This window comes from Oryctolagus cuniculus, chromosome 12, assembly GCF_051225735.1.
Source record: "Oryctolagus cuniculus isolate XC-2025 breed Fujian yellow rabbit chromosome 12, ASM5122573v1, whole genome shotgun sequence".
Lineage (NCBI taxonomy): Eukaryota > Metazoa > Chordata > Mammalia > Lagomorpha > Leporidae > Oryctolagus > Oryctolagus cuniculus.
This window is the reverse complement of record NC_142878.1, coordinates 113,939,859-113,965,229: the sequence shown is the minus strand read 5'-3', so window position 1 is coordinate 113,965,229 and position 25,371 is coordinate 113,939,859. Positions and strand designations below refer to the sequence as shown.

Genomic DNA, 25,371 nt, shown 5'->3' with positions numbered 1-25,371 from the left:
TAAAGGATGCTGGCGCTGCAGACAGAGGCTTAGCTCACTACACCATAGCGCTGTCCCCCTACTTCTAATTTTTAAGAAAACAAGAAAAGTAATTATTTCTTAGCATTTACTGTTGAAATGTCAGTGTAGATCAAATCTCTGGTGACAGAATTGTTTATTTCTGTACATTATCACCCGTGTGAAAGTGCATCTGTGACCATCTTAGAAAAGTCTGCAGGGCCTTTCTGCCTCATTAGAGGCTGTATTTGCTTCCTTGTGTATTATTCTGTACTCAATGTTAGCAATAGTTAGTGCTACTATTTTAGCCAAATGTTATAAGCTCAATCAACATATATGTTCTTTTATATAACTGACTTGCAATAGTATTAAGAAAATCTACATCCTGCTTTGACACCACACCTGGGACTACATTGTGGGCACCCCTGTACCCTGTAGTCTAGGGCCAGGGCAAGGGTTCAGGTGTTGAGGGGCACTGAGGATGTGGTGACTGGAGAGACCTACATACAGCTCCTATTGGGGAACAGGGTCGGACACATCACTCATTTGGTTTCCTCTGAGTTCAGATTGGGCACTTTCAGTTGTCCAGTCAGCCATTTTATTAATTCTTCCCTTTGTCCCCCCTAAGGCTAGAAGGAAGGAAGTTGGAGAAATAACAATCTTTTTAATTTGAAAATGTTATTTATTTATATACATACTTATTTGAAAGGCAGAGTTACAAAGAGAGGGAGAGACAGAGATCTTCATTTGCTGGTTCAATTCCCAAATGGCCACAATAGCTGGGTCTGGGCCATGCTGAACCTAGGAGCCTGGAACTCCATTTGGGTCTCCTGCTGCCTTCCTAGGGGCATTAACAAAGAGCAGGAAAATCAGCAAAAAGCATGAAAAGACACAGCACCAAAGAAAATAATCAGATGGTAAATAAGCCACCTTGGAAAGCTGTTTGACAGCTGCTTGGATACTGGGGTGCAGCCCTATGAGGGACTAGAGTCGGCAGTAAAAGGAATCTACAGTCAATTCCCAGCAAAATTTGGATAAAACTCAAGGCCCTATGCTGAGTGAAAGAAGCCAGTCTCCAAAGAGTAGATGCTGTATGATCCCATTTCTAGGACATTCTAGAAAAAGTCAAAAGTATCATAATGGACAACCTGCCAGTGGTTGACAAGGGTGTAGGGGCTGGGGGAGCATGTGCCTACAAGAGAGCAGTACCGGTAAGTTTTGTGTGGAGATGGAACTGTTCTCCTGAGTGTGGTTACACCAACATATATGTCTCTAAAAATCCCAAGAAAAAGTTGAGAACAGCAACCAGAGGCTGCTGGGCAGTGCCAACCCTGGACTAATGATCTAGTTTGTCTACACGCAGTTCCACCTCCACCCCTTTAACCATGTTTCAGTGAGAGCTTGTGATCCACATTCAGTAGGGCTGGAGAAGAGTAGTTTGGCAATCAGAAGGTGACTCATTCCACCATCTTGACTTTAAACATTAAAATACCCAAAAGAGTGCATTTTGCAAAATAGAATTTCTTTCTGAAATCTTCCACCTCTGGGGCATTCCAGAGGTACATGGCTGGGCTAGTGCATATCAAGCAAACTTGCTCCTCCATTTAAAAATGCATAGAGCAAGACCTGACCTCGACAGTGTTTGTACCTGACCTCGAGGCTGTGTTGTTTCCCGCAGACCTCCAACACCAGCTCACCTCCTCCCTCTCGTGCCACCTTCTGCTCCCCGGCAGGAAGTGGTGGCTCACCGGATTGTTGAAAGCCACACTGCCATCCAGGAGATCTGCTTGTTGACCCTGAAAGCCGCCCACTGTGTGGACACCATAGGCAGCGCTGGAGCTAGGAAGGAGGTGAGGTCCCCCTGACCACCAACGGCAGAGCTGGGCATTTCAGGTCTCAGGGCACCTAGATGGCACTAGCAATAGTGGGAGACCCCAAGGCACCTGGTTGAAAGCTCCTACACGGTGGCCACTGGCCAGGTTTCCTTTCATGGGGCTGTTTTGGGGAATCCTTTTCAGTCCAGTTCCAGCTTTCTGGAGATTAGCAAGAAGGAACGGGGTTATCCTAGGCTTTGAGAGACCTGGGATTCATTGTACCTACTCTGCCACTTTTTTATAAGCCTTGTGGCCAAGGCCAAAGTATCTCATCCTTCTGCCTTTGGCCTGCGTTTCTTGTGGAGAGTGATGGAGATGGTGTGCACGGAATGTGCCATGCAGCCATAGTGAATGTGTCATGTAAGGTACCTCTCGTCCCCAGCCTTCTTGTGTCTCTGGTTTCTATGGAAAAAAATATAATCACTTACATTGCTAGGAGAAAACTGATTAGTGCAGCAAAGCCACTTGAACCTTTTGCAGTTTCTGAAGTGATGAGTATGAGTTATCAGCCAGCCGAAATCTCTCTGGCACCAAGGCAACTAAAAGTAAATGTCGTTGACTGGGACAAAGTATCTTTCCAGGTCTGTATTGAGTGCACAGCAGCAAACACCTTTGCTGGCTTCCACCTGAGATCCTGTGTTGGGGGGAAAGGTTCTTTGTGTCACTTCACAAGAACCTGCCCAGACAGTGTGCCCAAGAAAGGAGCATGTTGTGTGTATCCTGCAGATGGCAATGATCAAAGTGGCCACTCCAGGGGCCTCTGCAGAGTCACCAACCTGACTGGGCCATGCAGGTGGGTGGAGCTGCAGGTGGCTCCCAGGCTTATCCTCTGACTAACAAGTGAGTAGGTTTCATTGAAGAGCTTCTGCATCTGATAGGCCTGGTGATGAAACCCTCCAGCTACCTTGACAACACTACATGTTAAGAAATAAGAGCTACTAACTTGCTTCAAAGTGTAAGTGAAGTGATGGGGTTCTTTGATATGCAGCTCAGCACCCACACATAACCATCTTCTGTGACTACAATCAGCACCCGGCTCCACTGCATTACCCTGAAAGACAAAATTATTGAAAAGGCAAATGAGAGAGGTTTGAGGGATGGAGAGAGAGAGCTTTCTTCTGCTGGCTCATACCCAAAATCCCAAAAGCAGCCAGGGTGAGGCCAGGCTGTAGCCAGGAGCTTGGAACATCATATGGGTGGCAGGGACTCTTATGTGCGCCCTCAACTACTGCCTAGCAGGATGCGCATTAGCAGCAAATGAGCAACCAGAACACAGCCAGGACTGGAGCCCAGGATTCTGCCAAGGGATACATGCGTCCCGAGCAGTGGCTTAACTGCTGTGCCAAAGGCTCACCCTGACTGTGCTAACAGTAAGGGTACCACCACAGGTCTGCAACCCACAGGGAGGCAGCAGCTGAATCTGCAGCAGTCCATGGCAGTGAGCATCCATTACACAGATCTGAATCCCTGGAGGTGAGAAAGAACCTCCCCCCAAGCCCCAAACATCCCTCCATATGTTCTCGCAGTGCCACCTTCTCTATCACACTGGAGAGAATTGCCTGCCCATCAGTTTTTAACCTTAAGAACTGAAGATAGTTTCCCATCGTCACTGCCTGGGGCTTGCCTCAGGTCTCTTAATCCTAACCACCTCCAGGAACCTCCAGCAAACCAAGCATGAGGTGAACCCCGCTGTGCTTTGCCATTTAAGAGTCTGCTCTCCAAGCTGGGAGCTTGAGAACGGCATTTCAGAGGCCCTGGGGCTACTTTCCACAATTCCCCGAGTTCTTTTCCTCATCTGCCCTGGCTGGATGAATGTACTCTGGATCAGTGTTGACGCGCCCTGTTCCTCTTTAGTAACAGCCACCGTCCCTGCTCTGGATGCCTCCAGCTATGCCTTCATAAGAACCATGCGCTTGGTGGATGGACGAGATGAAGTTCACCTCTCGACAATCCCAAATGGGAGCTGCGAGACCAAGCCACAGGGTTGGCAGCCGAGAGGTAGGGAGAGCACAAAGCCTGCTTTAGACACCACTTCCATCTCCAGCCATTGCAGCTAGTTGTGGAGTGAACCTTTGGTTGGAAGACCTCTTGCTCTCTGCTTCTCCTCTCTCTGTGTAACTGACTTTCAAATAAAAATAAATAATTCTTAAAAAAATAAAATAAAACCACCTCAGATGATCACAAAATCCCGCAGCCATTGTTAGAGTCCCCAGGGACCTCCAAGGAGCCACCCAGGAAATGGGGCAGAGATGGCTGGGTCCTGGCAGGCAGGTTCTTTCCCGGCTTAAGATCAGAGATGCACACAGACAGCACTGCACAGGGCTGGTGCTCAAGTTCCTGTTGGCTTTGCACACCATGCGTGAGCCTCTGGCTCAAGTAGACTATTCTGCCCACAGTCTTCTTTGCACAGATCCGTGTTCACACTTTGAATGGTGTGTAGAGTTATGACAATGAATTTTCCCATATTTAACGCCATAAGAAGCACAAGCCTCTACAATGCCACTGAGAGCCAGCACTATGGATCCTGCCCTGCCTCGGGGCCACCCTCACTTTCTGGGACCCCCAAGAAGGCGGCTCCATGCTTCTCATTCCCATTCCTCTGTGCATGGAATTCCAGCAGACAGACCTAGGCCACACACAGCAGCGTGCTGTGACCCCTGCGCTGTCACGTGGGGAGGGGAGAGCACAGCAGGGCGGAGCGGCTCCGTCTCCTGCCTTCTGCCCCTTCCCTCACCTTTTCCTTGCCTTCGCCTCATCGTTTCCGAGCCCCCGCAGACAGGAGCGATGAATGCCTCCCTGCCCAGGCCTGAGGAGGAAACTCCTGATGGTGTCAAAATGGTCACTGTTTTACAATACACATCTCTTAAGATGGATGAACTCTTTCTTTTTTAAACATCACAACTGCTGTGAAGGATGTAGAACAGGATTTCTCACTCATTGCTGGTGGATGCATGAGAGCTCACTACTCTGGTGAACAGTCTGGCCGTTTTCCAAAATTAAACACGGTCTCAGATATTCCCACACTCACCATTCTAAGAATTGAGGCCACAGCCTTGAAGAGGGTGTCCAAGTCACAGCATGGCACTATGTCAGCAGTTCAACTCATACTGGGGGCTATCACTGGGCCCTCCTACACATGAACAGAGAAAACTGTGTCCACACAGGCATCTGAGGATAGGATGAAGGGATGGATGCCCTCTGTGTCTGTCCCTCTGCTACCCAAACAAATTTTGAATACACAAACACACCCCACCCTCCCTCCCAAGGTTGAGTAGGCAGGTGAGTTTGGCATTGTTCAAATGGATGGGAAAAGCAGCAGTGGAACAGTCACCCTTTGGGAAGCCTCACTGCACAGAACGCACGAGATTGACTCCCTGACCTATCACTGCCTGAGTGACAGACCCTCTCACTCTGAATCCATGAGCATTTCTGAATGGCTTCCTCCAATCAGGGTACTCACAACCACCCTGTTCAAACATGCATTGGACGGCAAGAGCTCCGTGCACGTCAGGGCACGCTGAGGCCTCTGTTCTTGATTTAGGGTAAAGCTCTGTAACTCACTGTGCTGGAGAACAAAGCAACCCCTGCTCATCCCTCCTGAGGGGGACTGGCTCACAAAGGGCAGCTCAGCCCAGGCTGCCCCATACAGCACAAGGAGGGGTCTGGCTCTGCAGAGGCCTGAGCATCAGGCCCTGGGTGTGACACAGGTGACAAGACCACCCACCTTCCACCAGCACAGCAGGAGATGCTCCAGGGGCCTGACACTGATCATGAACATCCTCCCCGACAGGGCCCACACAGGTGCAGAGTTAGGAGGGGCCAGTATTAGACATTGACCCAGGTCACTCACTGGGTCCAAGAGGCCATGAGGAAGGGCTCATGGATTTGGAGCCAGGGAGCAGAGTGAGGGGAGGGGAAATGGGAGGGAAGGGGTCCTGTGCAGTGAGTGGGAATGGAAGCCATCAGAGCGAAGGGGATCAGAGGGACAGCAGGAACTGCTGCTTGGCACAACGTTACTGGTCTCTGAGCAGGGTCACCATGTGACCAATGTGTGACTGACTCCTGAGGGCAGGTGCACAGACCACATGCACAGGAATATTCCTAGCAGCCGTATCCATAGTAACCCCAAATAAGAACAACCAAACACATTCCCACGGGGGCCTGGCTAAGTCAACTGGAGTTAGCCACACTGAGTATGGCTGAAGAATGCTAGAAATGAAGCATCAGTGACGAGGGTGGAAGAACGGAAGCAGGACTTCTCCATGGGCAGAGGTGGACAGGGAGGGTGCAGCAGGCCCAGTCCTTCCCTACCACATGAGGTGCTCAAGTGAGTCTGAGACTCGGAGTGAGAGATGCACGCTCCAGCTGCTGCCTCTCATTCAGTCTCCTTGCAGTCTTCTTCATGGTCTTTTATTTCTCTTTTTTTAATCTATTCTTCCTTTTTTGGCAAAATAAAATCAGAATTCATCTAGGATTTTATGGGAAGAACTGCTGCTCCAGCTGCCCTGCTTCTGATTAGAACCAAGCAGCATGGATCCGAGCAGGTGTGTTTCCATTGGCAAAGGCACTGGGCAAGATCCCATGGGTTTTCTGCCTGGCTACATCACCACCAAGAAACGATAAAGTGATAGATATTTTAATTATCTCCCACATAGGAGGATATCCAAGATGGCCAGATAGTGTATAGCCATGCTGACTTCCGACTTCAGCTACCTAGGATATGAAAAGAACAAAAAAGTGCCATGTTTCTTAAAAGAGACAAACATCCAGATACAAGAAGTTCAAAGGACCCCAACCCAGAGACGATTTTATCCAAGGCACATTACAGTCACATTCTCAAAATACAGGGACAAGGAGAGAAGTCTTAAGATTCTAAGAGAAAAGTAACAAATCACCCAGTGAAAAAATCAAAAAAGACACATCAGGGACTGGTGCTGTGGAATAGTGGGAAAGCTGCTTCCTGAAGTGCCAGCATCCCATAAGGGCACCAGTTCGAGCCCTGGTTGCTCCAGTTCCAATCCAGCTCCCTGCTATGGCCTGGGAAAGCAGTAGAAGATGGCCCAAGTCCTTGGGCCCCTGCACCCACGTGGGAGACCCAGAAGAAGCTACTGGCATCCTGGCTTCAGATCTATCCAGCTCCAGCCATTGTGGCCATCTGGGGAGTGAACCAGTGGATGGAAGACCCCCCCGCCACACACACACCTCTATAACTCTGTCTTTCAAATAATAAATCTTTTTTAAAAAAAGATAGATTGGAGTTACAGCATGGTACTGATATCTTCTTGGTCTTTGGCTAAGATCCAGTGAAACACAGTGTTGAGCAAATGGACTGAACAGACATTTGGAGGACATTTCACTCAACAGCTGCTGAATACTCATTCTTGTCATCAGTGAAGAACGTTTTCTAGGATGGAAATCAAGTCTCAGTAAATTCTAGAAGACTGAAATCATACCATAGGGGGGTCACTGTGGCACAGTTGCTAAGTCTCTGCCTGTGGTGCAGACATCCCATATGGGCACCGGTTTGAGTCCTAGCCACTCCTCTTCTGATACAGCTCTCTGCTGTGGCCTGGGAAAGCAGTGGAGGATGGCCCAAGTCCTTGGGCCCCTGCACCCACGTGGGAGACTCAAAAGACTCTCCTGGCTCCTGGCTTTGGATCAGCCCAGCTCCAGCTATTGTGCCATTTGGGGAGTGAACCAGTGGATGGAAGACTTTTCTGTTTTGCCCTCTCCCTGTCTATAACTCTGCCTCTCAAATAAATGAAATCATACCATGTATGTTCTCAGACCACAAAGGAATAAAAGTAGAAGTCAGCAACATGAACATGGCATTTGTAAATACATGAAAATTACACATGCTTCTGAAATATCAATAGGTCACTGAAGAAATGAATAATGAAGTGAAAAACTTCCTTGAAATTTACGAGAATCAAAACACAACATATGAAACCCCATGGATATAGCAAAGTTATTATGGAAACATGAGACCCCAAAACAGCTAAAGCAATCTAAGCATTCTTAAAAAGTAAAAATAAAGCTTAAGGCATTACAATACCAGATTTCAAGACATATTACAGAGCGGTTACAAGCAAAACACCCCATTACTGCCATAACAATAGGCATGTGGATGAATATAACACATCAGAACCCCACAAATTAATCCACGCATCCACAGCCAACTAATCTTTGGCAAATGAGATAAAATCACTCCCTGGAAAAGGACAGGCTCTTCAAAACTGATGTTGGTAAAATTGGATCTCTGCATGTGGAAGTGTGAAACAAGACCCATACCTTACATCCTATACAAAACCAACCACAATGGATCCATGATCTAAACCTAACACCTGGAACCAGCAAATCACTAGCAGAAAACATAGGAGATATATGGCAAGGCATTGGCATACAGGACTTCTTAGATAAGACTCCAGAAGCACTGGAAATAAAAATCAAATATAGACAAATGGGGTTACATCAAACTAAGGAGCTTCATGAAGCATAGCAATGACTCACTCAACAAAGTGAAGAAGCAACTGGCACAATCAGAGAAAATATCACTATACCTGTGATAGAGGATGAATTCTAGAATATGTAATGAGCTCAGGAACTCAACAAAAAACAAAGCATTCCAGTTAAGAAACAGGCTAAGGGATTAGCAGGCATTTTTTGAAGGATGAAGCACAAACAGCCAATAGATACAGGAAGGATGCTTAGGCTCACCAACTATCAGGAAAACAGAAATAAAAGCCACTGTGTGGTTTTACCTCATCTCAGGCAAAGTGGCCATCATCCCACAACCAAAACATAACAAATGCTGGCGAGGATGTGGAGAAAAACATATCCCAACACACTGGTGGATGGAATGTTATCTATCTCAACCATTATGAAATACAGTACAGTGATTCCTCACAATTTTTTAATTTTTAAGCTTTTATTCAGTGGGAGAAATGTATAGGAACATGAGATCCCTATCTAAAAGAGAAATCTGGGTTCATACCTTCCTCACAACTTTTAAAACCGAACAACCACATTGCCCAGTAATTCCATTAATGGGAAGTTACACAAAGGATAAGAAATTTGCACATAAAAAATTTCTGTACCCCTGCATTTGTAGCAGCTCAACTCACAATAGCTAACATATGGAAGCAATCCAGATTCCCATCATTTGATGATTGCACAAAGAAAATAAAATGTGAGATATATGTATGTATGTATATGTATACATAATGAGATGTTATACATAATATATGTAATAGAATGCTGCTCAGCCATAAAAAAGAATGAAACCTTGTTTTATGCAACAAAATGGATACAACTGGCAACCATTACTAGTGACATAAGCCAGTCACCAAAAGGCAAATTTGTGTTTTCTCCAATCTGTGACGGTTAATACACAGAATACAAAAAATTAATGGTTTCACCCATATACAACATCTGGAGATCTGATTATTGTTATAGAGTTTGTACATACACTTAAGAAACAGTAGACTTTCTACTTCTACTTGGATCATTAAAATGTCTACACTGTCAAAACCAATCTACAGATTCAATACAACCCCCATCAAAATACCAGTACTGGGGACAGTGCTCTGGTGCAGCGGGTTAAAGCCCTGGCCTGAAGTGCCGGCATCCCATATGGCCACCAGTTCTAGTCCCGGCTGCTCCTCTTCCAATCCATCTCTGCTATGGCCTGAGAAAGCAGTAGAAGATGACTCAAGTACTTGGGCCCCTGCACCCATGTGGGAGACCCAGAAGCAGCTCCTGGCTTCGGACTGGCACAGCTCCAGCTGTTGTGGCCATCTGGGGAGTGAACCAGCAGATGGAAGACCTCTCTGTCTCTACCTCTTTCTGTAACTCTTTCAAATAAATAACATATATCTTAAAAAAAATACCATTATTTTCAGAATTAGAAAAAAAACCCTAAAATCTATATGGAATCACAAAATAACCAGGATAACCAAACTGATGCTTAGCAAGAAAAAAAAAAATCCATCTGGATGTATCACAGTATCTGATTTCAAGGCATACTACAAAGTTGGAGTAACTAAAAGACATGATATTGGCATAAAAACTGATGCTGAATAGAGATCCCAGAAATTAATCCACATTAATGCAGCCAAAAGTGCTCTTATCATACATGGTGATGGCAAACCTGGATGTAACAGAATGAAATGAGACACAAACCTCTGATCATATACAAAAATGGAGTGAAGATGCAGCAAAGACCAAATTTTACACCTGAGACTATGAAGTTACTTGAAGAAAATGTAGGGAAACACTCCAAGACACGGTGTAGGTGATAATCTCTTGGATAGACACCCAAAGCACAGGCAATAGAAGCAACACTAAGCACATGGAATTATATCAAACTCAGAAGGTTTTCACAGCAAAAGAAATGATACATAGAGTGCAGAGACAGCCAACAGAGTGGGGAAAATGTTTGGGTGCTGCCTAGCTGACAAAAGATAAATATCCAGAATATATCAACTTAAAAAACAACAAAAATTAGCCTGCCAGTGAAGAAATGGACAAAAGACATCAATAGAGAGTTTGACAGAAAACAAATGGCCAACACATACATGAAAAAATATTCAACATCACTCAATGTCAGGTAAATGCAAATCCAAAACACAATCAGATATCCCATCACCCCATCAGAATGACTGAAACACAAAAGACCCAGAGTAACAAATGCTGGGGAGGATGTTGCTCAATGCAAACATTTATACACTGTTGGTGGGAGTGCAGCCACTGTGCAAAATAGCATGGAAACATCTTTTAAAAAGTAGAAATAGAATTTCCATATGAGCCAGCAATCCCTCTTCTGATAGTGTTGTATTAAAAACATACCAGCACCACCATGTTTATAGCAGCACTGTTCACAATAGCAAAATCTGAAATCAACTGTCAACATCAGAATAAAGAAAATGCACTCTGCATATACAATGCGATTATTCAGTGACATAAAAATGAAATTCTAACATTTGCATCAGAATGGATGCAACTGGAGAATGTCATGTTGAGTGAATAAGCTAGACATAGAACGATAAATACTACATTTGCTCCCTTATAGATAGTTTAAATTTTAAAAGACAAAAAGTATGATTCCAAAATAAATAAGAAAATGACAATGTATATTAGTATTTCTGTAAATATTATGGAGCTGGTGCTATGGCACAGCAGTTAAAGTCACCTCCTACATGTAGTGCTGGCATTTCACTCAGGCACTGGTTCAAGTCCCGGATGTTCCCCTTCGGATCCAGATCTCTGCTGTGGAAAGCAGTAGAAGATGGCCCAAGTACTTGGGACCCTGCACCCGCATGGGAAATCCAGAAGAAGCTCCTGGCTTTGGATTGGCCCAGCTCTAGCCATTGCATTCATTTGAGGGGTGAACCAGCGGTGGGAAGACCTCTCTCTCTTCCTCTGCCTCTCTGTAACTGTGCCTTTCAAATAATGAAGACCATGATAACTTTGGGAAATGGAGTTGTATTGAAAGCATTCCTCAGAGTAAAGAGGAAACAGTAAAGTTAATGCCACTGTGAAAACAAGGTTCACCATTATTCTTCTCTCCCACGCCTAGGTGAGAGGATGGTCACAAGAGGATGGTTTTGAAGGTATCCTTCCTTTCTTGGAAGCTTTTGGCTGAGGAAAGGGGATCAGTGAGACACAGCTAAAGCAACCTTGATTTTCAAGACTCTGTAAGAGCCTGGCAATTCTACAACCTGAGAACAAAAGTTCTTACACTGCACTTAAGTGGGAAACAAGAACCCTCAAACCATGATAGGCTTTTTCTTTCTAAAACAGGCTCCATTTAAAGATATCTAAGGATACCGCCATTACCAAATCTTGCTTGGATTCTGGGACATACGACTAAGAACCTATGCTCCTCTCCCTACTCCCCTTCACAAACCTAATTCCAGACACTTTACCACAAAGCTAGCCTGCCAAATGTGGTGAGGTTGAGGCCCTGAGGGCAGATCATGAAGACACAGGACTAAGAGGGTAAATACTGCACCAGATGCTTCATTCAGGAAGTGCCTCCCAGCATGGTGCCATGAAGACATGAGAGGGAGAGGCCCCAACCAGATCAGAATAGGACCAGGCCCTCCTGGGGAACAAGCAGAAAGCAGAGAGGGGCTCTCAACAAGGGGTAGAGAACCTGGGGTAAAGTGTTCAGTAAACACCAGTGGTTGAAGATCTTTACATCAATAGGATTGATTAGTATTTAACAGATGTCAGATGCAGAATAACTAATATGGAGACAGCTAAAACATGCTAAATTGGATTATATTCATCCATTGGCTACGTGAACGCTGACTTCAGTGCCAGTGGTCTTTGAGATAATCCCAAGCATAATGTGAAAAATTAAACACCATGAGGTACATTTTACAACAATGCCCAAAGGCTACTGTTGACTCTCCTATATACCAGCAAGGATTACAGGAAGACTTTTAAACAGTACATCCCTAAGAAAAAAAGTCATTTCCACGTATTAAAGAATCACTATGGTGAGGCCGGCGCTTTGTCACAGTGGGTTTAAAGCCTTGGCCTGGGGCCAGCGCCATGGCTCACTTGGTTAATCCTCCGCCTGCAGCGTTGGCATCCCATATGGGCACCGGTTCTAGTCCCGGTTGCTCCTCTTCCAATCCAGCTCTCTGCTGTGGCCCAGGAAGGCAGTGGAGGATGGCCCAAGTTCTTGGGCCCCTGCACCTGTGTGGGAGACCAGGAGGAAGCACCTGGCTCCTGGCTTCAGATCGGCATAGTTCCAGCTATAGCAGCCATTTGGGGGGTGAACCAATGGAAGGAAGACCTTTCTAACTCAAAAAAAAAAAAAAAAAAAAAAAAAAAACTGGCCTGAAGTTTCAGCATCCCATATGGGTACCAGTTCAAGTCCCAGCTGCTCCTCTTCTGATCCAGCTCTCTGCTATGGCCCGGGAAGGCAACAGAAGATGGCCCAGGTCCTTGGCCCTTTTACCCACATGGGAGACCCAAAGGAAGCTACTGGTTCCTGGCTTCAGATCGGCACAGCTCTGGCCATTGTGGCCATCTGGGGGGTGGGGGGGTGAGACAGCAAATGAAGACCTCTCTGTCTCTACCTATTTCAAATAAATCATGAAAAAAGGAATCACTATGCTACATTGTACACCTCCCTGTGTGCCACTTAGATAGCTGGCTGGGGAGTTTTGGATTCCACCCAGGAATACTCTTTTTCTAGGTGTAACAGTAGATTATTCCTAGAAACCAAAGAAATAATCTTCCTTCCCCAGAGAAGCTACTGTATCATTTGCAACTAGATTTGGTTAGACAGGTCCCAGGGGAGCATGAAAAATTTAGCTCCTTGATTCCAAGAGTATCTCACTGAAGCTGTGACCATGGATCTAATCTGGGATGAGAACACACTAGTACATCATCACCACTAGCAGTTCAGCCATCAGACAGAGAGCTTGGACAAACTATTTCAGCACTGTGCAGGGTATTTTGCAAGGAGGGAATCTAATGCCTGGCCAGACCCACAGGCTCAGGCAAAGCTGAAACGTGTTGAGATCTTCGGGTCATCACAGCTCAGGGGTCTACCCAGGTATGGCTGATGGACATCCAACGTGGAGGAATCAGCTCATTTAAGGAAAAACCAGGGTGTCTTACTGTTCCTACAGATCCCCAAAACAGGTGAGTTAATTTTATTCTGACCACAATTGGCCTCACTGCGGATTACACAGGCACAAATTTCAACTGTGCTCCTGTTCTGCGAGACAAAGCATCTCCCTGTGCTCTACTTTGATTTGTTCTTTGTCTTCTTAGGTGAGTTTGCTTTATCTACCCACCAAGCTTGTGCGTTCAGGGTACACTTCCGTTTCTTTCATCTTTACAAAACCACACTGCCTGACACCTTAGCATAATTCAGATCCTCAAGATTTCTGTGGAAATTAACCAGAAATGCCAATGTAAGTAGAAACAACAGAATGCAGAAATCTCCATGTATGCATCTGTTGAATCTATTTAACCACCCATTCATCCCTCTATGTATCTGGCATTTGCCTGTATTGGCAAAGAAAGATGCATTATACAGCTACTGACGCTCCTGAGCCATTTAGGGAGGATCCCAGGGACCAAGATGCCCACGTCCCCATCTGGAGACCCAGGAGAGCCATTCATTCAATTCTAGGACACTATCAGAGTATTGGTCAATTATCTAAGGCATTAAGGTAGGAGGGTCCGCTCCTGCTCACGGACTGAGTAGCCCTTCTGCTCTACTCAAACCTCACCAGGAAGGGCAATTTCCTTGACAAAGTCTATAGATGTTAAACCTAGCCAGAAGTACCCACACAGAAACATCAAATTTATGCCTGGCCAAATGTGTGGGCACTTGGTGGCCCCCTCCAGTCATTACATAAAATCACCTTTCATACTAGGATCAAACATGAAATAAAACACCAGGAGTAAGGCAGGACTTTAGCATTCACAGCCATAACAGTTGATACACATAGGCAGACAGGAGGAGGAAAGGCTGGAGGGGAGAAGGGGTGAAAAAGGCAGGCTAGGGGAGGGGCTCACTGGAGGACAAGAAGATGGAGAGTTTGGAAACACCAGGAATCAGAAGACAAGACAGGGGCTGGCGCTGTACTGCAGCGGCTTAATGCCCTGGCCTGAAGGGCCAGCATCCCTATGGGCACTGGTTCAAGACCCGGCTGCTCCACTTCTGATCCAGCTATGGCCTGGGAAAGCAGAGGAAGACGGCCCAGGTCCTGGAGAAAGCTCCTGGCTTCAGGATCGGCAGAGCTCCAGCCGTTGCAGCAAATTGCGGATGGAAGACCTGTGTGTGTGTGTGTGTGTGTGTGTGTGTGTAAAACTCTTTCAAATAAATAAATCTTCAAAAAAAGAAAAAACACAACAATGTCATAAGGATGAACAGCACTGTGGCATAGCAGGTAAAGCCGCCGCCTGCAGTGCCGGCATCCCATATGGGTGCCAGTTCAAGACCTGGCTGCTCCACTTCCGATCCAGCTCTCTGCTAAGACCTGGGAAAGCAGTAGAAGCTGACCCAAGTCCTTGGGCCCCTATACCTGCGTGGGAGACTCAGAAGAAGCTCCCGACTCCTGGCTTCAGATCAGCACAGTTCTGGCCATTGTGGCCAACTGGGGAGTGAACCAGCGGATGGAAGACTGACATCTGTCTCTGCCTCTGCCTGCCTCTCTCTCTCTGCCTCTCTCTGCCTTTCCTTCTCTGTGTAACTCAAATACATAATAAATCTTTAATTAAAAAAAAAGCATCAGCAGAAAGAGTAAAACTTCAGACTGAGCACAGTCCCCTGAAGCGGAGCCCCAAGCTCTAGCTCAGTCCCTCACCCTCACCCCATCGTGACCAGCACTGCAACCAGGGCCAAGTTTCCTGAACTCAGGAAGCAGCTGGCAGAGATGTACAGCCATCTCCTAACAACCCTTGCATGTGCACAAAATGTGCTTTCACAGGCATCGCCTCAGTTCCCACAGCAAGGAAACTGCGGTCCCTGCCTTCTTTCATCCCTGGGGGTCTTTGAAGCCCAGGACAGCCCAGGAAACCACAGCCAAGTAATGAAGGCAAGGCCATGCATGTTTGCCTCTCGCGGAACACACACACTCACCACGGGTGGCTCTCCATTGGCTGACAGATGATTCCTAAAGCTTGGTCTGTGTGAGAAACAGCCTCACCCATCCGCTCAAGTGATGGACTCGACTCAGTGAGTGCAACAAGAGCGAGACCCGACTTCCGATCTTGCAACACCTTGTGCCAGCACACCAGGAGAAGGTTCCAGCAAGCTATTTATTTCCTAGCAAGCAGATCCCTCCCCCAGTTCCTCATTGGCTGAGTAACAACAGCGTGACAATCTTCCTGGCATTTGCTTCAGCTGTTTGGCCACAACCTTCCTGGGTCCCTAAAAACTCAGGTGCATGGAATCTACCATTCTTACTTTGAAAATGAACCAAGTGTTTACTTCTCACAGGGAGGAATAGTGAAGAGGAGTTCTTGGGCAAGGCACCTTTGTGCAGAGCAGTGTGTATGAGGGGTGAACAAGGGCTTGTCTAGGAGAAGATATACTATATTGGCTAACACAAATCTGCACTCACGTAGAAAACTCACACTCTCATCTGTGGGAAATCACTAACCTCTCCCACTCCTGAATATGGCCCGGAAAGGGTCTATTGTAAACTGCCTGCATGTCTGTATCCTCCGGCAAATTACAAATGCCCAAACACACCCCCCGACAGTCTTAGCCTAGTACTTCTCCCAGTGGTGGCACAGATTCCCAGAAGTAACTTGGGGGTTTTGCCCCCACATGCTTGAAACAATGGGATTCAGACTCATCTCTGTGCCTTGGTTGTCAGCTTCTAAGCAGCTGTGTTTCCAGCTCCCATTCCATGACAAGCAAAGTCCTGTATCATCCACGCCCACCCACACTCCAACACAGGAGCCCACAAAGAACTGTGGGCTGTGTTTTGGGCCCTTGTGAGACTTGCTGTCTCCCACAGTGCATATCAGGAGGAAGCTGGAATCAGGACTGGACCAGATGTAAACCCAGGAAATCCTATGTGGGATGTGGACACCAGGAGGTGACTTATTGCTGCCCCAGGAATCCACCTTTTACTCCTATAACACTTAAGAGGGAATTACATAAAATTAATTATACACAGGCAAGTTTGTGTACACAAGGCATGACTATGTTATCAATAACAAGAAAAGCAGTATTGGACCAGGACACACAGGAGCAGAATTTGTGTATGCTATTGTAGGTGGCATTGACTCAACTAAGGGGCTATATATTTAGGATGCTGTATGTGATCTCAGTATCAACATATTTTTGATAATCTTTTAGAGATTTACTTTATTTATTTGAAAGGCAGAGTTACAGGGAGAGAGGGGGAGAGAGGCAGATCTTCTGTCCACTGGTTCACTACCCAAATGGCCTCACGGCTGAAGCTGGCCCCAGCCAAAGTCAAGAGCCAGGAGCCAGGAGCTTCTTCCAGATCTCACATTGGTGCAGGGGCCCAAACACTTGTGCCATCCTCCACTAATTTCCCAGGTGCATTAGCAGGGAGCTGGACTGGAAGTGGAGCAGCCAGGACTTGAACTGGTGCCATATGGGATGCTGGCATCACAGGCAGCAGCATTACCTGCTACATCACAAACACCAGCCCCTAGATAATTTTTGTGTACATGGGGACAAGTTCAAGGGCATTTAACTAGCTGTGAGCCAAAGCCATACCAAGGGTGCTCGAGGCTGGCCAGGACACCACACGGCCCCTTCAGGGCTCAGGCTGTGAGCGCCTCCAGGCAGCAGTGGAGGTCAGGGCACATCAGAATGAACTTTGAAAAACTGATTTGAGGGGCCAGTACCACAGTGTAGCAAGTTAAGCCTCTGTCTGCAGCACCGGCATCCCATATGGGCGCCAGTTCAAATCCCAGCTGCTGCACTTTTGATCAGCTCCCTGCTGATGCACCTGGGAAAGCAGCAGAGGATGGCCTAAGAAATGGAAATGCAACAAACACAACAATGCACCTCAAGGACCGCAAAAAGCAAGAAAATCCCAGAATTAGAAGACAGAAATAATATCAGAACTGAAACATGAAATAAATTCTTAAAAAGATGAGTGGATTAGGTTTTTTGAAAAGGTGAACAAAATTTGTATTTTTAAATTTTATTTTGAGATCTGAAACACAATCTTATTTATTTGTTGTTATGAAACCTTAGTTTTGACTGAACTCAGATTTAGCAGTAGACGCTCTCAGAGAAGACAGCCCACATCTCCCGACAATCTGTTCCTGGCGTTTTTCTTTGGCTTCCTCCATTCTCTTGGCCAAGAGTTTAGCATATTCTCCAGCCTCCTCCTAGTTCTTCTGTTTCTTCAGAGCAATTCACCGGCGTCTGTGTTGCAGGACACGTGGAGTAACGAGACACTGAATCTTGGGTGCTTTGGTCCTAGGTTTCTTACCTTCTTTGTTTAAGGGCTTTTCTTACAACATACGGGCATACATCATCATCTTTAGAGAAACTGAAAAGTTTACAAATTCTGCTGGCTCTTTTAGGACCCAGGCGACGAGGCACCGTTCTATTAGTCAATCCAGGAATATCTTTCTCTCTCTTATTTATTTATTTATTTTTTTTTTTACAATGACCAAGTTGAGAACACTCAAATTGGCATCAACAATGAAGCCCCGAACTGATTTGAGCTTTCTTTCTCCAGTTCTCCTTGGTCAGTAACAGGAATGCCCCTTACTCAGCAGAAGGTGGACCGCCCATGGGTCAAGACACCTTGCTTCATGGGAAAACTTTGTTTGTCATTCCCACCACTGATCCAGACCACATAACCCTTCCATTCTTCACCCAGGGCATCGGCAGCAACTTCTGTGGCCATACGCTTCTCATAGAAAGTACAAAGTTTACGTTCACTGTGCACTTCGATGAGTTTCTGGCAGCCAGTGGCTGGGAAGGAGATATTCAGCTTCATTTTGAAGCAGCTGACTGCTTCAGAGGCTAAATTTTATTTAAGGTATACGAGTTTCATGTATTTCCTATATACAGATCTAGGAACATAGTGATATTCCCCATCCTTCCCTCCCTCCCACCCACGCTCCAACCCTTCTTCCTCCTCCCTCTCCTATTTCCATTAATTTTTACAAAAATCTATTTTCAGTTTACTTTATATTCCTAAGGGTAACTCTACACTAAGAGTTCAGATAGTATAAAGGAAAAAATACTGTTGTGGGGGCTGGTGCTGTGGCACAGCAGGTTAAAGACCCAGTCTGCCTTGCAGGCATCCCGTAAGGGTGCAGGTTCAAGTCCTAGCCGCTCCACTTCCAACCCGGCTCTCTGCTATGGCCTGGGAAGGCAGTGGAAGACGGCCCATGTCCTTGGGCCCCTGCATCCACGTGGGAGACCTGGAAGAGGCTCCTGCTTTGGATCAGTGCTGCTTCAGCCATTATGGCCAACTGGGGAGTGAACCAGCAGATAGAAGACCTCTCTCTGCCTCTGTCTCTCTGTAACTCTTTCAAATAAATAAGATAAATCTTTAAAAAAAATACACTTGAACACATTTTTAGGTAGACAATAAAAACAGAGAAGACTCAAGTCAATAGCAGACATGAAAATGCGACAATGCATATGATAACACAGAAACATCACTGCCCATTATAGATTGTGAAAACCACATGCCAACAAATTTGAGAACCATTAAGAGAAAGATAAGGGCCGGCGCCACTGCTCACTAGGCTAATCCTCCACCTGTGGCGCCGGCACACTGGGTTCTAGTCCCGGTTGGGGCACCGGATTCTGTCCTGTTGCTCCTCTTCCAGTCCAGCTCTCTGCTGTGGCCTGGGAAGGCAGTGGAGGATGGCCCAAGTGCTTGGGCCCTGCATCCACATGGGAGACCAGGAGGAAGCACCTGGCTCCTGGCTTCGGATCGGCACAGCATGCCGGCCACAACGAGCTGGCCGTAGCGGCCACTTGGGGGGTGAACCAATGGAAAAAGGAAGACCTTTCTCTCTGTCTCTAACTCTGCCCGTCAAAAAAAAAAAGAAAGAAAAAGAAAAAAAGAAAGATAAAACTCTGTAGGTGTGACTTACCACACCTGCAGCATGAAGAGAGACCAACAATAAGCTGAGAATTGGAAGCAGTAAGAAAAAAGCTCCCAGCAAGGAAAAGCCCAGGACCAGATGGTTTCGTGGCTTCATTTTAGCAAACTCTCAGTAAGAACCAAACTGATTAATCTCAAAGTAGCCCCTAAAAATTCAAAGGGAGGGGAACCTTCCCAATTCATTCTAGGAGGACAGCATTACCTCTTCTTCAAAACCAGGCAAGGACACAACCAAAAAATAAAATTACAAGTCAGTGTCCCCAGTGGACACAGCTGCAAAATCCTCAACCAACTCTAGCAAAATAAACTTAACAACAAGAAATCATTCATACTGATCAAGTGGGGTTTATCACAGGGATTCAGGTACATTCAACCTGTACACACCAAGAAACCTATCACAAATCACTTCAATAGAAGGAAGGATAAAGCTCATATGATCACCTCGACAGAGAGAAATCACTCGATACAATTCAACAATCTCTCCTCATTTAGAAACCTTGCACATGGGGCTGGCGCTGTGGCGCAGCGGGTTAACACCCTGGCCTGAAGCGCCGGCATCCCATATGGGCACCGGTTCGAAACCTGGCTGCTCCTCTTCCAATCCAGCTTTCCTATGGCCTGAGAAAGTAGTAGAAGATGGTCCAACTCCTTGGGCTCCTGCACCCACATGGGAGACCTGGAAGAAGCTCCTGGCTTCAGACTGGCACAGCTCTGGGCATTGCGGCCAATTGAGGAGTGAACTGTCGGATGGAAGACCAACCCCCCTCTCTCTCTCCCTCTCCCTCTTTCTGCTTCTCCTCTCTCTTACTCTCACTTTCAGATAAATAAATAAATCTTTAAAAAAAAAGAAACCTTGAACAAACTCATCATAGAAGGGGTATGTCCCAACACGGTACAGGCTATGTTGGACAAACTCACAGCTAAGGGGATTTCCTCAAAGATCTGGAATCTGAAAAGAATGTCTACAACCACCACTCTTAATACAGTACAAGTTATCACGAAAGCAATTAGGCAAGAGAAACAAGTAAAATGCATACAAATAGGAAAGGTGGAAGTCCAACTGTCCCTGTTTGCAGATGACAGGATTCTACTTGGGAGAAACCTGCAGACTCCCGCAAGAGAATATTAGAACTGGAAAACAAATCCAGTAGCTGCAGGGTACAAATTCAATGTGCAAAGCTAATTAGCATTTGTATAAACAAACGATGAACTGTGAGAAAGAAGTTACAAGACCAATTCCATTAATAATTACAAAAAATTTTAAATGGAATAAATTAAACCATAAATAGTAAAGACTCCACCAATGATAATGACACAGCACTAATGAAAGAAATGAAGGAGCTAAAACAGAAGAACGGCCTCCCATATTCATGGTTGGAAAACGTATTTATTTACCTTTTTAAAATGATTTATTTGAAAGTTAGAGTGGGATGGGGGGAAGGTAGTCCTGTATCTGCTGGTTCACTCCCCCAGTGGCCTCAATGGCCAGCACTAGGAAAGGCTCAAGCCAGGAGCTTCATCCAGGTCTCCACAGGAATGGCAGAGGCCAAAGGACTTGAGCCGTCTTCCATTGCTTTTCCCAGGCCATTAGCATGTGGCTGAATTGCAAGTGGAACAGCCAGGACAGGAACTGCTGCATGTGGATGCAGGTGTCACAGGTGGTGGCGCCACTGCTATGCCGCAATGCCTGTCCTTGTCTGGAAAACAGTAAATTGTTCATACTACACAAAGAGATTGAAAGATTCAATGTACTCATCACAAAACTACCAATTACATTCTCCAAAGAACAACAAAAAACAACTTTGAAATTCACATAGCAGCACCAAAGTCCTCAAATGGACAAATCAGACTTGAACAAAAATAATACAGCTGGAAGCACAAGAACACCAGACTTCAAGCCCTTCTACTACTCCAACAACACCAACATGATCCTGGCATGAAGACAGTCACAAAGATTAATTAAATGAGTAAAGGTCGAAGAAATGAACCCAGCATCCACAGCCGTCTTGCCTTGGACAAAGTTGCCCAAAACACACAGAGAGAGGACAGTGCCTCTACTAAATGGTGCCTGGAAGACTGCATGTCCACATGCAGATAACTGAACTGGGCCAATTCCCCACCCTATGCAATCATTTACTCAAAACAGATCAAAGATCTCGATGTAAGGTTGAAAAGTAAGCGCTCAGATGAGATCACAGGGGAAACACCAAGACATCTCCATAGGCAATGGTTTTAAAAAGATCAAGAGAAAAGGAAGAAAACCAGACAAATGTGATTTTATCAGACTCAGAGGCTTCTGTACAGCAGAAGAAACAATCCACAGAATGAGAGACATACTTATAATCTGTTCATCTGACAAAGGACTAATATCCCTTACATGTAAAGAACCTGGAAAACTTAACAAGAATGTAAGCAATGCAGTTCAGAGCTGGGCATTGGACAGGAGCAGACATTTTGCCCTTTGCTTTGCTTTCAGGGAAAAACACACATTTGTCCTGAATCCACACGTGTGTGTGTTTGGCTCTCCATGTCCAGGGAGATATCTGGAAAGAAAGGAGGATTTTTAATGGCAGATAACAAAAAAAAAAAAAAAAAAAAATGGATCCTCTAACAAAAAGTTACATGTGGAAGTACGGGTCCCACTGAAATAGCAGTTATGGAATAGCGGTCATGGAATCCAGAAAAATCACCTGGATCAACCAGCCAACAGCCCCTCCCTGTATAAATCAACACCGCACATGGCCCTCACTCCAACTTTCAGCTTGTTCAAGAGTTGCCCCTTGGATACGAATTCAGACGTCCATCAAAGAGAATTATGGGTTTCCATCAGTGTAGCAGTGGTTGGTACTGGAATCCTGAAGAAAGACCTTGTATACCTGAACACTGTGTCTATCACACTGCTAAGGCAGCACGTGACTGCTCATCATGGAAAGAGTCCATTTCTACGCCTCTCTAAGTGTGTGGCTGGATAGAAAGTGATCGCTGCCATCCAGGAAGTCAGCCCAGAGTATGAGTTCTGTGCAAAAACGACAAGAACAATGAAATCCCACAGGGATGGGACCTCCAGCGTCAGTCATCTGGAGTGGAAGTGTGAGCCAACTTCATGGTGACGGCAAGAGCTGCAAGGCCCCTTAACCTTTGTTAACATTTGTGAGTAAGTTCACTAACTGCCTGGAAGCAGACCTGAGGCAAATTGAAGGAAGCTATGGTGGGGAGTAAGGCATGACTTAGTCACATAATCCCCAGCCTGGCCTCCTTGAGTGCAGCCAGGGGCCAGCGCTCAAGCACACATCCCCTGACAAGGAAGGGCTGCCTCCCATTTCTCTCCTTGCAGAGCCCAGAGGAGGCTGTGGCCCCATAACCCCCCGAGTTTGACAAACCTGTCCAGTGTGACTAAGCACTCTTCAGGCACTGAATCGCACGTCCATCTGGCTGAGAACAAAGACTGAAACCCGGTGGGGCTGCACCATGTCCCCAGGTCCCCAGTTCTCCTGGGTTCAGTTTACTCACCCCTCTGTGGCGGTCCCTGCCTTCATTCTCCAGCCATTTTCATTTGTAGCCAAGGAAATCCCAACCAGGCCTTCCTGTTCCCAGAACTTTCACCTCCACGGAAACGGGCTCACCAACCTTGGAAATTCGTTCACTTCCTGGTTAAAACCAATCCGGCCTCATGTCCCAGATGACAGCAGGAAGCAGCCAGACGACAGTGATGCCGTGTACTCCTTTGAAGCTGTAAGTTCTAAGCAAGGAGAGCCAACACAGAAACCATTCTTCCCGCTCAAGAAAACAGCAAGGGTTTGGCTAAAAAGCTTGCTGACAATACCCATCCCCAGGTGTTCTTGCAAATAAAGGGGCAGGGGGAAGCTGATTGGATGCAGCCAAGCTCAGCAGCTAACACTTCTCATTAAGGAGTTGCCTGCAATTCTGACTCAGCTGCATCAGGTTTGCTGCACCCTTGTAAAAGCAGGGCCAGGACCCTCACCATCTCCTTCCTGGTACAGAAATCCAACTCCATTATAATGATAAACATCCAACAGCAGCTGACCTGAAACACATGCAGCATACACGAAGACACAGATGGCAAAGAAACCTGCTCCTCCCTGAACCTGAGCAACCCTCCTGGGGACGTCCCATAAACTTAGGGAGCATAGAAAACTTCCCTGGAAGTTAAAACCTTTTAACTTCTGGCTCTTTCAGAAACCTGATTTCTGATTAGTTAAAGCTACCTTGTTCCTGAATTGTGCAATTTAAATTTAAATTGCTGCTCTTATCTCACACTGTGGTGAGTGTGTTTCTGTTGGCAAAGGCATAGGACAGGAACCTCTGGGTTTTCTGCCAGTCTCATCATCCCAAAGAAATGATAAGATGATGGATATGTTAATTATGCCCACTTGGGGCCAGCACTGTGGCTTAGCAGTTACAGCTGCCACCTCCAGTGCCGGCATTCAATATGAGTCCTGGCGGCTACATTCTGATCCAGCTCCCTGCTGTGGCCTGGGAAAGCAGTAGAAGATGGCCCAAGTCCTTGGGCCCCTGCACCCATGTGGGAGACCTGGAGGAAGCTCCTGGCTCCAGATTAGCTCTGTCCGATGCGGCCATCTGGGGAGTGAACCAACAGATGCAAGACCTCTCTCTCTCTCCCCATCTCAGTCCCTCTGTAACTTTGCCTTTCAAATAAATAAATGAATACTTTAAAAAATTATCCTCACTTAATCATCTGACAAGGTTTATAGGCCGTGTACCACTACACTGTATGCCACATATAGATAGCTATCTGTCAATTTAAAATAAGATAAAATGAATTTAAAATTGATTCTAAAGCTCCTATGAAGATTACAGAAAGCAACAGCTCACCTACTCTTCTCCAGTAACCGCCGGTTGTTGCACAAATTAGAAATCCATTGCACAGCATGGGACAAGGGCAGCTGGAGACTGCAGGGCAGGGGCTGTGGCCACACTGAGGCTGCGCTGTTGCTGAAGTGCTGTGAGGGCTCCCCGGCACAGGCAGACGAGGACAGCTGGAGACTGCAGTGCAGGGGCTGTGGCCACACCAAGGCTGCACTGTTGCTGAAGTGCTGTGAGGGCTCCCCGGCACAGGCAGACGAGGACAGCTGGAGACTGCAGTGCAGGGGCTGTGGCCACACTGAGGCTGCGCTGTTGCTGAAGTGCTGCGAAGGCTCCCCTGTCACAGGCAGAGGAGGACAGCTGGAGACTGCAGGGCAGGGGCTCTGGCCACACTGAGGCTGCGCTGTTGCTGAAGTGCTGCGAAGGCTCTCCTGTCACAGGCAGACAGCCGAGTGATCGGTGTTCTCACGCATTCTTCAGTGACAGAACTTGGCAAACGAGCAACATTCCAATGCCCTTAAAGGTAAAAGTAAAAATGATAGTGTGACTGATTTCTGACACGGCTCATCAGACTTCAGACTTATAGAACTTCCCTTTTCCCATCCGACTTTGAGACTACGTTTTGTGTGTTTGTCAGAAATGATCTGGTATGTGACGTGGAACGTGGCAGTGCCGCTGGAGTGGTGAGGAGAGCTGCAGCAGTGCCCACAGCCGTCTCAGTTGCCAAGGTCTCGTCTTGTGTGAGGCACAGAATCCCCCTGAGAACACGCCTGGAGCTGGCTTGATCACTCCTTTACAATGTGCTTGTGTCATTTGTGTCTTGTTCTTCAAAATTCTATGTCAGCTGGTACTTGAGCAAATCCAAGTTAACACAGTATTTTGGTTTTATCACTTTTTCTTTTTTGTTCCCCACTTTTCTACATTCAGTTTTTTCTTTATTTCTTGCAGTTACTAACATTAAAGAAAAGCCATTTTCTATATTCCCCAATGGCGCATCATATTGGCTGTAATATTAAGGTGAACAAACGATAAGTGATTTTGCAAGATCCCTG

General features: G+C 46.3%; 1 long non-coding RNA gene across 4 annotated transcripts in view; it reads right to left on the bottom strand.

Annotated features, from left to right (window-relative positions):
* Nucleotides 1-658: 658 nt before the first annotated feature.
* Nucleotides 659-25,371, bottom strand: part of LOC127489679 (uncharacterized) — a 49,670-nt gene continuing 24,957 nt past the window's right edge. For 2 of the 4 annotated variants that reach the window (XR_016217697.1, XR_016217698.1), the window contains 4 exons: nt 24,329-24,835; nt 23,102-23,519; nt 2,815-2,922; nt 659-838 (listed from right to left, as the gene is read on the bottom strand). This is a non-coding gene — a long non-coding RNA (uncharacterized LOC127489679). Of the gene's footprint in view, nt 839-2,814; nt 2,923-4,899; nt 5,002-22,984; nt 23,520-24,328; nt 24,836-25,371 lie in introns of those variants that run through there. The other 2 variants (XR_016217700.1, XR_016217699.1) reach the window with 2 other exon arrangements.